Here is a 12545-nt window from a genome sequence, read left to right as displayed (position 1 = left end):
TTTAAATAAAATTGCTTCCCTAACTCTCTTCACTCTCAAGTTTTGAATACAATGCAGTTTCAAACATTGCTATTGATATTTTTCTGTTAATTAAAAATAACAAATGACATTGTTGTCTGAGAGGAGTTAGGCTCTCAGTAGTAGATGCCACCAGAGCCTGGAAATCACATACTTCGGGGAAAGCGGAACTCTGCTCCCCAATCAGCAACATCTGCGATATGAAAAGGGGACTCTGGAGGTTAAAACCAATTTGAGCTTGTCAGTCTCTAGGCAAATGCTGCAGAATCCTCAGGAACAGCTTGCGATAAGGGAGTGTTGAATGGAAATAAGCTCAATCAGCCTTCTAGTTTGGATCATGAAGAATACCGGTGTTTTAAATTTTTTATTTATTTGTTATTGTTCTGTTCCATTTCCTTTTTGGTTACATTTGGGTTGAGCTCCTTATTCCTCGTCTGGTGTCTCTGGAAGAAATGTGCGTTTCTGTGAGATCTATTTCCTCCCGTCTTCAGAAATCTTCATGGAAGAGAAGTTCAATGCTACCATCTGTACTTGGTTTAGAAGAGCTTTGATTAATAAGGACCACCCTATTGTTCATTTGTTTGACATGTGGAAATATTTGTAATCTGTTCCTGGCGGGAGAGATTGCAGCAAGGACCTGGTTTGACTTTCAAACCCACATTGGCAATGAAAACCAGCCTCCTGGATCCGGAGGTCAGTGGGAAAACAAGCAAAGGTGTTTTATTCTCCCTTCACCCCCTCCCCCAAACACCAACACCTGTTAGAAGTGAGGTTGAAAAGATCCTGTTGGAACTCCGAGACAGAGACCCAATTCCATCCTGAAAGAGGCTCTGATGTATGGTGTATAATGAAAGCCGGAGACTGCCCACTGTTACACATCATTATCATTCAGATCATGAAAGAAAATGAAATGGTTCAAGCAGATAACAGCTGTTTTTATTCTGCTTTTCAAAGATTCTCTTAAACAACAATTCTCTTAAACCTGATCTCATGGCTTTTATTTAAGGGTGAACACCCAATTGTAAACATAGGAGAGATGCATTCTCATGATGTCAGTAATAAAAGTGTGTATAAAGCAGCATGTGTATTCTGGAAAGCTAACTAACCATTAAAGCCAAGAAACATAGTCTGGCACAAATCTGATTATGTGTCCAAGAGGACTTGATGGTATGCACATAAGAAAATGTAATGAAACAGCGGGAAGGAGAAAAGAAGGGAGAGGGAGGAGCTGGAGGGTTGGGGTGGGGGGCGGGGGGCGCTGTTCCATGCCTGTGAGATGTTAGCAAAATTAGAAAAAGGTAAAGCCTCTAAGATCATCTGAGAAAGGGGTTAGCACAGCGCGCAGAAGTGTAAGCAATTTTGTTTGTTTATTTCACTATCTGTCGTATTACAGACTCACCTCATTGCATTTTTATCTATTAGTTATAGACAATGAGGTTGTTACACAAGACACACACAGGAAAAAAAGGAAGAGGCCCTGTCTTTCTTTCAACAGGAGTTCAGATCTCATTTGGGACAATGTACATCTATTGTGTTTGTAATTGCTGTGATCATTATCATAAGCATTAGGTCTAGCTTGCTTAAGCAATTCAGCACTACATATTCCTCATCAGAATTCTGTAAAAATAAAATAGGATGCAAAGGAATTTTGATGGAGTAAACCTTATACAAGTTAATCTAATACATATTTGTCATAATTTTTTCATTTTTGTAAAAATACAGCAAAAATATAAGCAGTCTCTCCTAGATGCACTGTAAGATGGAATGCTCATTTTTAAAAATTTCTGTTTATTTCATTTCATAGTAGGTAGCATTGTTTATTAAATGGGTCATTGTATTGAAGTAAATATAAATCATTCTTACTGTACATAATAAAAATGTTTGTGTCTGAGGAAAATACATGTACGTATATCCATATAAAGTTTACACCTAATGTTAGCTTACAAACCACATTAATTATAACATTAAACTAAAAAATAAGTTCAAGGGGCAGTTTAAAATTGGCAATCTGCTGTTCATGTGCTTAGACTAGTGCTTGAAAAAAATAGAAGGCATAAGAAAGTCAGCTCCATAGATTTGCTGCTAGAAGATCCTCATTCACCCGCGCATAAAATACAACTGCCCCCAAGGGTGTGCACGTTTACAAACGCAAATTAATCTCTACCTGCCCAATGTACAAGCTATAATGGATTTCAGAACTGAACAATATAAAACTAAACATGAGATCATTTTTGGTATCTCTGCTAAAGAAAACCATAATGCATGGTTTGGGATCTTCCATAGCTGGATTTTCTGCTCATAAATGCTCATTAGTTTACATGCGAGGAGCCAATGAAATAAAGTAGCAACAGTTTGTACCAGTGTATGACTTTCTATTTCTTTGGATCAGATAAGAAATGATGTGTGGGCTTAAACTGTTTTCAAATGGCCTTTCCAGTTCTGTTAGAAGAAATGTTCAGACTAGACTGCCAAAATTTTTCTGCAGTGTGAAAAATGCTGATTCCATGGGCTTGTGTTAAAATATAGCACACACACACCCCTAATAATCTAATATCCTATCTATCATTGGGTATGCCTCTGTTAGCTTTCTGTGTTGTGAATTATCTGGATTACAAACCCCTCTTCTTTTTCTTTCCTTCTCAGTATCTGTGTAGTGATTATTTTCCTGCTCACTGGTGTATCCACTACTAAAATACAAGTGAAAATAAAAGGAGAATAAAAAGGAGATACCTCCTACCTCTGGGAGGAACAAGGAAAACACACACATTTGTACCAGTTAGCAGCCCTAAATATCTGTTGAATAAATGGTTTTAAACAATTGACTGAAATACAAATTTTGAATCTGCAAATACATCCTGAAACACAGAAGCTGTGTAGATTAGGCAGCTACTGTATAGCTCTAAAATCCAGAGGATTCCTTCTATTTTTGGCACATAAAATAGTCACATGGCTATAAAACATGAATTTGGATGCCAAATGAATAACAAGCTTGGAGGCTGAGCTCCAAGTGACTTTAAACATCTGTGAAGTGAAAATATCCCTGTACCAAGACGTGCTACTGTGTTGAAAACAATAGCTGTTACTGATCATTTTCTTGCTTTAAATAAAGTACATCTCTTCTGATGGAAGCAGGTGTAAGGATGACTTTGTGAAGCTCTATTAATCAAATCACAAATGGACACCCTCCCCATTTCTTGTAAATCCATGCAAAAAAAATTACAACTTTTTAACATCTCAAAAAAGGCATGCAATTTGTTAGCAAGAAAGGATAAATTTCACCTTCCCACTTCTCCAGGATTCATAGTAATCCAAAATCAAGAGAGCAGAGACACTTTGAAAATATGCCCCCTTTGCCCCTGCCTTTGGTATATTAATGATTACAAGATGTTGGACGCATATTTGAGCGGTAAGAAGAACCTGCTTCCCAAAGGGAAAAAGAAACTGGGAACAGACCCAGAGAAACAATAAGTTAGTGGGCAGGTCTAAGAAACGCTGAATATCAGCACGTTCCAAAGCTTAGTAACAAAGCTTAGACTGTCACACGATCTCTACATGAAAGTCAGCGCAAACCTTTTCTATCATTATGACATCTAGAGCATGACTTAGTTTTCATAAACAGATATTTTTCTTACCCTGGAATTTATCATATGATGCTACAATTAGCATTCTGCTGTTCTTTTTTTTGTCATAGTTTTACAATGGTTTACTATATACCTTTAAAAAGAAAAGAGTTAAGAGAGAAGGGAAATTTGTATTAGGTCATGCATTGAATTTACGTTCTTCCTTAAAGGATGCACTAAAACAAAAGTGTCCTGCTTTCAAAATGCTTATTTTGGTTTTAAAGAGCATTTGCACCCAGGTACCATTCTTTCCTTCTTTCACTTTTCTTTGAATTGTCTTACCTTTCCTCCACACATCCATGATGCAGATTAGTACCGGCCTCCAAGCCCCAGGCATCAAAGGAATTAGGTCAGACCAGAAGAAATCAGGTTGCAGGCAAGAAAAAAATTTTAATAAAATAGAAGCTATGCCAGCCTGGAACTTCTATACTCCTTCAGGCAGACTAACAAGCCCTAGCCGTAGATGTAACAGTATTAGGTCGTTGATATGTGGGAGGAAAGCAGAGACGTTTGAGAGACCAAAGATTTGTATCGTATTAGCAACGTGATGATATGCTGAATGTATTTAAAGCCGATCTGTACGTAGTGCTCTGAATGGCTTGGTGCTCAGCCCTCAAACAATTGCAATTAAAAATGATTCCAGGAAAAGAGAAAAGATCTAGTGCAATATCTGTTTTGCTATAATTTGTGAGTTTTTAAAAGTCACTTTGCATTTTTATTCCATCTGAGAGTGGTGGTCTTTTAAAGCATCTATTAAGTATATACAGAAAATTAATTTTATGTTAGCGTGTTTAAGGCTTACTGACTCAAACAGCATATTATCTTCTTTTGAGTTATTTTAAGGACAAAAATTAGAAAGAGATTGTATTGGAAAATGTCCATGCTTAGTTCATTCTCCAGATGACCATTTTAGTTGCCATTATTACTGGCTCCAAAATGATTGGAGGAGTAATTCAAATTCAACCTATCACATTATCCAAGGGCATTCTATGAATAGCTGCAAACCAGAGCAAGTTCTGGCAAAGATGCAAAGGCAGCGTATCAAAGTCAGCAATAGCATTCAGGAGTGTTTTCCAGAGTTGGCAAATGCAGATGAGAATATTTATATGTCATCTCTCAAACTATAGAAAGCATTTTGGGAAAGATATTTTTCACAAGCCTTAGATTAGCCACTATAGCATTTTAAAGGAGGGTTTTTTTTGTTGTTGTTGTTGTTGTTTTTTTTTGCTGATGATGAAACAAAGCTTTGGGTGATGTCAGTCACATTTACACATCATCCCAGCAGCATTTAATTCTCCCAGCAGACTCATGAGGGAGATACTGGTGTCATTAGCATCTGCATTTGTTTGTGATGAGAAACTGAGGCACAGGCATTGAACAACTTGCTAAAGACCTCAAAGTTAGAAGGAAGCAGAGACAGAATTTGCACTCCGAAATCTGAGTGCATTTCCAGAGGTTTTTCTCATTTGTGGAAACAGTTTTAAAGTTTTAAGAAAAGTGAAGCCTCTTTGGTTTCTGAATGTAGTAAGTCTCAGATTCTGATAACTCTCACACATCTCTTAAAAAAATATCATCAGTAAGATCATTTTAACCAAGGGAAAAATATTATCCTAACACATATTGAGAAATTATTTCTGCCAAATATATGTAAGTTTTTCATGCATAAATTCACATAATACTCACTGTAAGATAATAGTTACTGTTCCCAGTTGAAGAAAGGGAAACTGAGGCAGAAAAAGTTGAGTAATTTCCCTTAGGTTATCAGGTAGACAGAGTAAGAGCCAGGAATCAAGCCTAGGAAATCTGGTTCCAAAGGCAATACATGTAACCACCAAGCTTTATTGCCTCCATGAGTTATTATTAATGGAATCATTATATAATGTTGTGTTTTTTGTGTTTGTTGGTTTCTCAATTGTAGTCTCGCTTTTTCATTCCGGCTGGAGTGCGATGGCGCGATCTCAGCTCACTACAACCTCTGCCTCCTGTGCTCAAGCAATTCTCCTGCCTCAGCCTCCTGAGTAGCTGGGATCACAGGCATACGCCACCGTGCCCAGCTGATTTTCCATCTTTTTAGTAGAGACAGGGTTGCACCATGTTGCCCAGGCTAGTCTGGAACTCCTGACCTCAGGTCATGTAACCACCCTGGCCTCCCAAACTATTGGGAATACAGGTGTGAGCCACCACACCCTGCCCATGTTGTGTTTTAAGGAGTGGAGTTTTGTTAAATGATTTTGTGACTATAAATGAATACCAATAATTAAGGACGCATTTTTCATATACCATGCTTTTTATCTAGAATTATCTTTCCTCTTCACCATCTTTTCTTACAGTTCAGCTTTACTGTTGGCCTTCCCAGATCCACCTCTCTAACTCAGAAGGCTTTCTATCTTCATAGTGTAGTGCTATCATATCATCTTTCACATGGTGTAGTAATACTATACTTAACTTTCTCTCCACTTGGACTCTAAGCTCCCTGGGAGAAGAGACTCCATCTTCTATGTCTATCACTAGTAATATTACATATTATAGGGCAGCCACCTAAAACAGGTTGGATTTACAAGTGGCTGAAAAAAGAAAATAATTTATAAATACTTGGTTGCAATAGATGGATAATTGGATGAAGGATGGATAGATTTATTAATGTATGAAAAGATGGATGGATGGATGGAAATATAAAAGAAAAAATGATATACATATAGCAAACGAATGAGTCAGTATGTGTGTGCCAGTTTTAAACAGACAAAGTTTCCTGGGTGTATTTCTAAGAAGATGAGTTTATTAAAAAAAATTCAGTTGTTTTTCTACCTTATCTTTAATTACTGTTCTTTTTTCTATTGTTTTCTTTTAATGGCCATTAATGATGACTCAGCAAGCTAGTGATAAATTTGCTCTCAGATGTTTTCTCTACCTTTTTATTATGTATTTATCAAAGTTTTTGGCTAGATTTCACTTCTTTTAAGTAAAGGGGACTTTTATTCCTCTAGCTACCTTTGAGTTCCTGCGCTGAATGCACTGCATTCCTGGCTCCCTGGATGTAGCCCTCCACTCCCCTTAGCCATTTGTCTAGCAGGCGCTGCTTGAAGGTTTGGCCTCTAATACTGCTACTAGATTTAGCAATGGAAGCAGCATAAAATCCTAAGCCTACTGTCAAGTGTGAATCTTATACTTCAGAACAGATATATAATCCTGGCCCTAAAAAGAAACAGACCACATAACGTTTCCAATATTGTAATAAATTCATCCACTCCAAGTGTTGTGTTATATTTACTTAATAGGTAGAGCAGGATAAAAGAATGTTTTTGTCATCAATAACCAAAATAGGGCTGGGCGCGGTGGCTCAGGCCTGTAATCCCAGCACTTTGGGAGGCCAAGGCGGGTGGATCACAAGGTCAAGAGATCGAGACCATCCTGGTCAACATGGTGAAACCCCGTCTCTACTAAAAATACAAAAAATCAGCTTGGCATGGTGGCGCGTGCCTGTAATCCCAGCTACTCAGGAGGCTGAGGCAGGAGAATTGCCTGAACCCAGGAGGCAGAGGCTGTGGTGAGCCGAGACCACGCCATTGCACTCCAGCCTGGGTAACGAGAGCGAAACCCCGCCCTCAAAAAAAAAAAAAAAAAAAACAAAATATTGTAAGAAAACATTAATTTCACTTTAAAAAAAAAAGACATGGAAACTGTAGGCTACCATAGGATGCCTTTATGATATAGTTTATAAATACAATATTCTATTAAGGATGTAATTGCTAGAGACATTGCTCCATGAAAGATGTGGAGTTGTTTACAAGAAAAAAATGTCATGTCCTGCTCCGAGAGTTGCTTTGATGTTTGCTTACCGGAGTTTAAAACTGTAAAGGCAATTAAAGATTGGTCTTTCTACTTGAGGTCAATAGTTCAATGATTTTTGTCAAGTAAAGGAGTTTACTAGATTTCCTCTTTTTTTTTTTTTTTTTTTTTTTTTTTTTTAATAGACGGGATTTCACCGTGTTGGTCCGGCTGATCTTGAACTCCTGACCTCAGGTGATCCGCCCGCCTTGGCCTCCAAAGTGCTTGGATTACAGGTGTGAGCCACCACGCCCAGCTAGATTTCCTTTTATACTATCAGACAGCTTCTCATTTTTGATGTGACAGACTATGTAATTATTTTTCACAGTGGTCTATTATCTATGTATATATGTACACACATACGTATACACATACATATTTAGCCTATGACACTGCATTCACTGTGGAAGTGTACCAAAACCTACTTAAGATGCAAACATCAAAGAGGAAGAAGGAAAAGGAGTCCCCCTTTTGTGTAGCTGTCTGCAAAAGTTGCCTAAAGACCAATTGATCAATATACAAAAATCATCACAACTGTTAAAGGCTGCCAACATAATCTTTTAAAGCAAATGCAAAAGTAGATACTGGAAAATGTGGGTTACCAAAACATTCTTTACCTCTGGCTCCCCTCTCTATGCTGTCTCATATTCTTGCAGGTCTCATTGGGATGCTTGGTAAACACAGTTCACCTTTCTTTCTTCAGTTTCAGGGTAGAAAGGGTCCCTTTAACTCCTGAAGACAGTAAATCACAGTCTGTGTGGTGGTTCTCAGAAGACACTTAAAGGACTGAACTGGATGCTCTACATAGCACCCTTGCCAAAAGGTTTCGGAAATGACTTCCAGCTTCCCACAGTAATAAAATGGCACTGTTTGGCATCTTCGAGGTAATAAAAGTAAATTTTTTCCATTCTAGTAAATGAGAAGAGAGGCCTGGTTGTTTTAAAAACTGATTTAAATTCGTGTGTTTTCCTCACATTATAGAGCGTGATATGAGCACACTTAGGTGAACTTCAGACCACCTCAGAACATTACTATCTGCAGCTATCTGGGGCAGAACAGGATGTGCTGGCGGGTGGTGCAAGGGAGGCTGGAAGGATGGCCAGGTGCCCTGGACACTGCCGCCGTGGTACGATAGGTGGCGCTCTCCCCTCTGAGTCCGTGTGAACGATCTCCGAACGTGCTCTTCGGAGGATATTACTTTGTTGAAGGAAATGTCATGGACGTTCATCAGAGTTTCTGGCACTGTTCAACAGCTGCTGAGTCTCATAGCAGACTCTGGCTGTATTTTGGTGATGGAAAAAGCTTAGAAAACAGGTTTCCTGTCTTTAAGGAGGAGGCTCCTGTTAGGCATTATTGTCATTTGTATACAAGACTTTTTATAATTAGGTTTCACCCTCCTCCCAGTTGCAAAGGAAAATCTTTTGTCATTCCTATTTGACTCATGGGGTCTAGGAAGAAGTTTGATCATCTTCCATTTCCCATCTGGTTATTCATAAGACAGCTGCATCTCTGATTTCTCCTAGACTACACAAGGCTACCGACAACAAACGTTTTATAAAGGAAGGCCACCTTTGAGAAAAGGAACCTAGACATTAAAAGTTGTCAACCAAACACACGGGATATAGCTTATTTCTTATTTCAACTGCACCAGAAGTGGAAATTATAACTCTTTTAAGTAGAAAAGACAAGACTGATATTTTTACATAGAATCCAACCCACATTTGTCTTTGTTTATATGCTGCAATTATAAGGCTATTATGAACAAATTAGTAGTATCACGGAATAATTTTTAATGACTTGCTGATTTCAACTATTTCCAAATACCTTCATCTACTCATCATATTTTTAATTAAGAGACCCCGGTGTGTGTGTATTTATACAATCTCTTTGTTAAAATTACTCAGTAGTGGCCTCAGTAGTTATAGACTAGTCCATTAATTTATTAAAGAGGTTCTAAAAATTATTACAAAATAAGCAGGATGTGGATACACCCAGCTTAACAATAGCGGGGAAGTGAGGGGTCCCTAACAAAAGATATGATAAGAGGAAAGGGAAGTATCACTGCAATTCATAATGATGGCTGGTAAACAGTTGAGTACATGTTTTTAAGTCTGTGGCAGCTCGATTCAACAAAGAATTAGCTGTAAATGCTAATGTCTTTTGCTCACAAGTCCTCCCTGTGACTATGACCCAAATCAGAGCATCTGACTTCAGTGGGTGACCATCTGTGATAAGAAGGAGAGTTATTCCTTCTGGGCTAGTCCTGAAATACTAATGTGAAGGCAGCGTTCTTGCACATAGTAGGAAATCAGTAAATACCTGCTAAATGGATGAAAAATGAACAAACATGTGAAAAAGAGTATCTCCTTTTTCTTATTGCTAAAACAGAAGTAATGTTACTTTCAGCAAATATGTAAGGGTACAAACAGTTATATTCCTGATTTTTTAAAGTGTAATACATTTATCCCTAAATATAGAAACTGTACCATACATATACCCTGAACAACCTTCCTGCTAAAAAACAAAAAAATTTAATGACTAGCACATTCATCTCTACCTCTTACATTAACAGGGACTTGCTAGAGTTTATGGTTATACTTCAGCTTGTTCCCTGAATAGTACCTCCTCTGTCACTTTAAATTATCTGTTTATCTTCTCATATTCCAAATATTATTGAACACATGTAGATTAAGTAATCAGTTTCCCTGGTCAACATGGTGAAACCCTGTCTCTACTAAAAATACAAAAATTAGCTGGGCATGGTGGCGCGCGCCTGTTGTCCCAGCTACTCGGGAGGCTGAGGCAGGAGAATTGCCTGAACCCAGGAGGCGGAGGTTGCGGTGAGCCAAGATCACGCCACTGCACTCCAGCCTGGGTAACAAGAGTGAAACTCCTTCTCAAAAATAAAATTAAAAAAAAAATCAGTTTCCTCTGAATATTCTTAGTGGTGATTTCCTGTTTTAACATTCACATTTTGCACCCAAATAGTATTTGTCTTCATATTGATAAAATTCCATTTATTCATTCATTTAATATACATATTGGTTGAATGTCTATCATGTATAAGATAACCTGCTAAATGTGGAAATTCACCAGAAAATAGTCAGCTTCTCTTTATTCCACAGAGTTCCCTAATACTGCTCATTTTCTTTATTTTGGTCAGTAGTGCCAAGTAATCATATACAGTAGGTAAAATATTTAAGAGAGTGGTACTGAAAGTTGTCCATTTTTAAGAAGCATCTGTAATTCTGTATGCAGTAAAACAGGTTCTGAAATTAATTCTCTTAGAATTAGGCTCAGTAGACCTGGCATAAATCCCAAGAATTTGCAGCATTTCTAACAAGTTTCCCAGGTAATTCTCAGGCACGTCATTCTCAGAACATGCTTAAGAATTACTGCCTTAAGATTTAAAGAAAATTTTCTTTGCATGTCATGCTATATTCTACATACAAAAAGTATCCTCCTTTACTATAGTATTTTTCTATAAAGTATAATTTAAACTTTTCTGAATTACATTTTATAACAAAATCTGTTGTAAGTACTCATGCAGAGTACTATACAATGTTTTATCCCTTTAAATGGCATCAGAATAAATGAAAAATGCTAAATGTGACTTTTTTTTAAACTCGCATTTTGATAAGAAACATACTTTAATTGCCATTACGTGATCCTAAATTGGTAAATCATTATAATGATCATTTATAATTTTGGTTCATTAACTTTACAAAACATTATTCAAAAGTTCCTGCAAGGTGCTTTTTCTTTAATATTTTATTTTATAATTTTTCCTTCAAAATATTTTATTAGATCACAATGAGTTTTCTGTATAACTTTAGAGAATATTAAGATATGTTTTCCTTCTTATATTAGTAATGCTTTACTTCTACCTTTTTGGAATGGATTCTTTCTCTGTACAAATCCTTTCAGCTATATGGCATCATGTCATAGGTTGTGAACACAGTGACATTATTTAAGGTCAGGGTAGAGAGAAAATATATTACTAGGCTCTACTTGTTGTATTAGGGTCCACCTTTCTTTCACAGAAATGTTGGCTTGTTATTTCATAATTTGAGTTACAGACTCAGTTTTCTTGCTTCTAAGGTTGGTAGGTCATTTCTTTAACAAGATTTGATATATTTCTAATCTTTACTGATTTGAATATTATAACACTGTGATCTGGTGATTTTTAGAAAATATATCAGTAGTGCCCAAGCTGCATTAGGAGATTTCAGCTGATATCAAATTAACCCCAACCGCCACCTCCAGTCAAACGTGGTATCTTCGCATGACAATATCTCACCCACTTTTATTATATTTCCTCTTTTTGAAAAAAAAAAAAGCATTATAAGAGGCTCACTTGAAAATAACTCATAATAATAGACAATGGTGAAATGTTCGGTTTCACTGAGTGCTCTAACCACATTCACCTGAATAATCCAGCTCTCTAAAGGCTGAAACCTATTCTAGCTACTCTGAATACAGTGTCCAGTGGTAACTATCAATGTATGCTAGGGCTCATCAAATGGAATGAACCAGAATATCTGCCCACTCAAAACAAAAAAAAGCCTAGATTTTCTTCATAAAGTTTTAAAGGCTAAAAAAAATTGAAACATTATTTTAAAACATACACACTGCCACATGATAATATGCCCTTGAGCCTGGAAATTATTGTAATAAAATTTTATGGCAAAAACCATCCACTGTTTCTGTGGTGGCATTTTGGCCATGTTTCAAATTAGATCTCCTATAAATCTTGAAACTGAGCAAACAGAAAAATAGCTTTCATAAAACACCTGTCTATATTAAGACTAAAAAAATGAATTTAAATAAAATTCCAAATCAAACTTTCTAACTTGTTAAGGTTGATCCATTAATATCTGATTTCCAATATGTAGCAATTGAACCAAATCCATGTTAAAATAGAATCTATACTTTGATCATTCCTTTTTACGTGAAATCATGATAATTTTGACACAATTCTCTATACTAAGGTATCCATTTCCTCACATGGAGTTCAAATAGATGCTACAAATAAATAAACAGTTGAAAGGGTTTTTCCACAACTGATGAGGAGGCTAAGAA

General features: G+C 36.9%; 1 long non-coding RNA gene across 2 annotated transcripts in view; it reads left to right on the top strand.

The window, feature by feature from the left end:
- Positions 1-12545, top strand: part of LOC116563784 — a 164933-nt gene that overhangs the window by 97431 nt on the left and 54957 nt on the right. The window contains exon 2 of one of the 2 annotated variants that reach the window (XR_004274564.1): positions 8167-8347. The exons of the other annotated variant lie outside the window; for it this stretch is intronic. This is a non-coding gene — a long non-coding RNA (uncharacterized LOC116563784). The remainder of the gene's footprint in view (positions 1-8166; positions 8348-12545) is intronic. 2 annotated transcript variants of the gene reach the window in all.

This window comes from Sapajus apella, unplaced genomic scaffold, assembly GCF_009761245.1.
Source record: "Sapajus apella isolate SASKATOON/1434 unplaced genomic scaffold, GSC_monkey_1.0 scaffold36, whole genome shotgun sequence".
NCBI lineage: Eukaryota > Metazoa > Chordata > Mammalia > Primates > Cebidae > Sapajus > Sapajus apella.
Note: the sequence above shows the minus strand (reverse complement) of the source record. Positions and strands in the feature narration are given on the sequence as shown.